Genomic DNA, 2,920 nt, shown 5'->3' on the forward strand with positions numbered 1-2,920 from the left:
ATTCTAACTTACATAAAATCAACAATAATGATACCAATAATATTAAATAATTAATGATGATTATGACGATGACACAATTATTAATAATAATAATAAAACAGAGCTTTGGTATTGGAATAGTATTGTATCGGCCGATATCAAAAATTCAGATATCGGATCAGAAGTGAAAAAATGTGGATCGGTGCATCCCTAATTAGTAGTATGTGCATTCAATAACGTGTTCTGACTTTTTCAGTGTTATTTGTAAATAATTTGTTTGCATTAATATAAAAATTCAGATTTGTATCTTGTATTTGCATTCTTTTAAAAAGGTATTGGGGAGAATTTCTTATGTTGGGAATCTTGCTAGAGACTTTGATATAATTATTAGGTACTAAAGAACACAAAGTACCTAGAAGCAACTATTTTATTAGGTTTCCCTCTTCAAAAATCCTACCTAAAAGCCTGAYGGATGTAGTGACAAAAACTATTATTGACTAATTGACAAATTGAAAAAATAAATGCAAATTAGTCGACTATCAAAATAGTCATTACTTATAGCTCYAACGACCAGATGCTACTGGTTTAAGACAACACAATCTTTTGACGAACCAGAAAAACTCCCAGATAGTAATGAAAGCAATTCCTGAATAAAAGTTGTGCATTTTTCTGACGTTGTCATAGTTTTATTTTCCTCTTTTCTCCCCGCCGCACTTTGGTTGCAGTTAAAAAAACATCTACTGAATTACAAAGACAAAGCAAAAATGCAATCATCTGATAAAACTATGCAGACTACTTTATTTGCTTTAAATCAGAGGAGCCCAAAGTGGGGCCCGTGGGCCAAATTTGGCCCGCCAAGTCATTTGATTTGGCCCACCAGCAGTTGAGTAGTTACTAGGCTGTAACCTGTTGTTCTATGTAGAAACTGTATTTCCACTCAGTCATTTCATCCATTGGCCCAGTGACTATGTAAGGGGCTGTAGTGCAGATAGTTTTCACTCATGGTGTTGACTTTATCTTTGATATATTAAGATTAAACATGAAGCATGAAATACAAGTAACAAGTCCTGATGCATCTCAGTAATCCAGGTAAAAAATCAAAAAGAAAAAAATTGTATAGGTCNAATTGATCTTATTTTCAGTGACTGATCACTTCATGCTGTAGACAACTGTTTAAGTTTTGTTMGTTTACCACAGAAAACAGTGTTTGTTGGAAACGTAACTATTATRCTAACGCTTCATTTTAAATCACTGAATTATAGTAACAGTCCATCCTGTCTCGTCTTATCCCATCTTTTGATGGCGTTGAAGCCCATAACCTTTGGACTGTCACATCCAGCAAGATTTTAATCAGGATGGATTATTTTATTTAACTTTTCTGCACATAAAGTAAGCTTAAAAGTTTATTTTGGATTTAAAGCAGGGCMGGTTAAAAGCTCCTCATACTGGTGGAGAGGCTTATATTTTGAGTTTTTATGTATGTTAGCTCTTTGTTTAAGACTACTTGCAGTTTAATAAGTTAAGTAACTATTATTTCATTATATTACGTTATGAAATCATATTATGTTTCCATGTATTTATGTAAACTACATCTGAGTATTAGGTTTGAAGTTCAAATTTGTTTGTTTCATGGGTTATTTTAATTAGCTATGGGAACTTATGTTACAGTAGAGAGACTGTACAACAGGGTGGCATTTACAGGTATGATGAACAGGTGAGATGAGATGTGCACTGRAGCTGGGACAGAGGTGAGTTGGGGCGTCTTTACTGGTCTTTACTGGTCCCTGGTTCGATTTGCAACGCCTTGGGTCTGCTTTATGACACCACAAGGTGCTGTGGTGTCATAAAGCGACATAAATATAATCTGAAACCTGTGATGATACGGGCAGCTATAAACAACGACCTGCAGCTGCATTTCAGTGTAAACACTCATGGATCTACAGTAGTTTTACTGTTTTTCTTTTTTATTAGTAGTAGGGATGGGGCCGATCCAATCCAGTTTCGGTATCAGGCTCCAAAACCAACATAATTAACGGATCTGTATTTTCTGATCCATGAGCGCTGTCTGTGTTATAATGTTGTCTGCTGAAATGACTCCACAAGAGATTCCTGGCTGGCTGCTCTGCTAGCTAGCTGCTAACTGTGGAGTGGATTTCCTGAACCGATGCGAGTCTCAGAGACATGGAGTAATGAGACCCCAAAATTCATCCAGTTTGCAGCTAGCTAGCAGAGGAGAAGCACTGTGGCTAAACGAACTTTTCACCACAACATGACTCAGTGGAGTCAGTGCGTTTAAAAGTAGAGACTTCAAACTATACACTGCTTTTTAAATTGTTTGATAGGTTAAGTAAAACTAAAGTTATGATAAAGAATATCCGACAGGTTTTTTTTTCCTGTAAAGGATCGTCATTTTCAACATGTTGCTACTGCGGGGCAAGGCACCAGGAAACACGACAGACTGGATTAAAGTCTTCATTAGTCTCAGTCTGATCTCGATCCGAACAAACAATCATATCCTATTCTATTACATGACTGAGGCATGAAAATTCTGCAGCAGGAGAAAGAAAAAGATGCGAAAGTTGAATGAAGTTTGGTGGCGATCTGTTTAAAAATATATTACACGGACGGGGCCATTTTATTTACACGCAAAGCATTCTGGGTAAATGATGACGTGGATAGGTCCTCGGTGCGAGGCTGCTAGCGAGCTATATCCACCCTGAAGGTTAATCTTGTACAACATCTGATGATCGACTCTTTTAAATGAAACCAGAGAGCGTTGACAGTAGGGCTGTGTATTGACAAGAATTTGGCGATACGATACATATCATGACAGAGGGGTCACGATACGATATATCCCGATATGTTTCTATACTGTAAACAAGGCGATATATTGCGATATTTTTGGTCCAAAAATTCTATTAAATAAAAACCTCTTACTGGG

The 2,920-nt window shown here is 36.7% G+C and overlaps 1 protein-coding gene across 1 annotated transcript in view; it reads right to left on the bottom strand.

Annotated features, from left to right (window-relative positions):
- The window catches only part of LOC106532503 (CREB-binding protein), a gene marked incomplete at both ends in the record, with an annotated part of 22,838 nt that overhangs the window by 17,376 nt on the left and 2,542 nt on the right, over positions 1-2,920 (bottom strand).

This window comes from Austrofundulus limnaeus, unplaced genomic scaffold, assembly GCF_001266775.1.
Source record: "Austrofundulus limnaeus strain Quisiro unplaced genomic scaffold, Austrofundulus_limnaeus-1.0 Scaffold780, whole genome shotgun sequence".
In the NCBI taxonomy this organism is placed as follows: domain Eukaryota; kingdom Metazoa; phylum Chordata; class Actinopteri; order Cyprinodontiformes; family Rivulidae; genus Austrofundulus; species Austrofundulus limnaeus.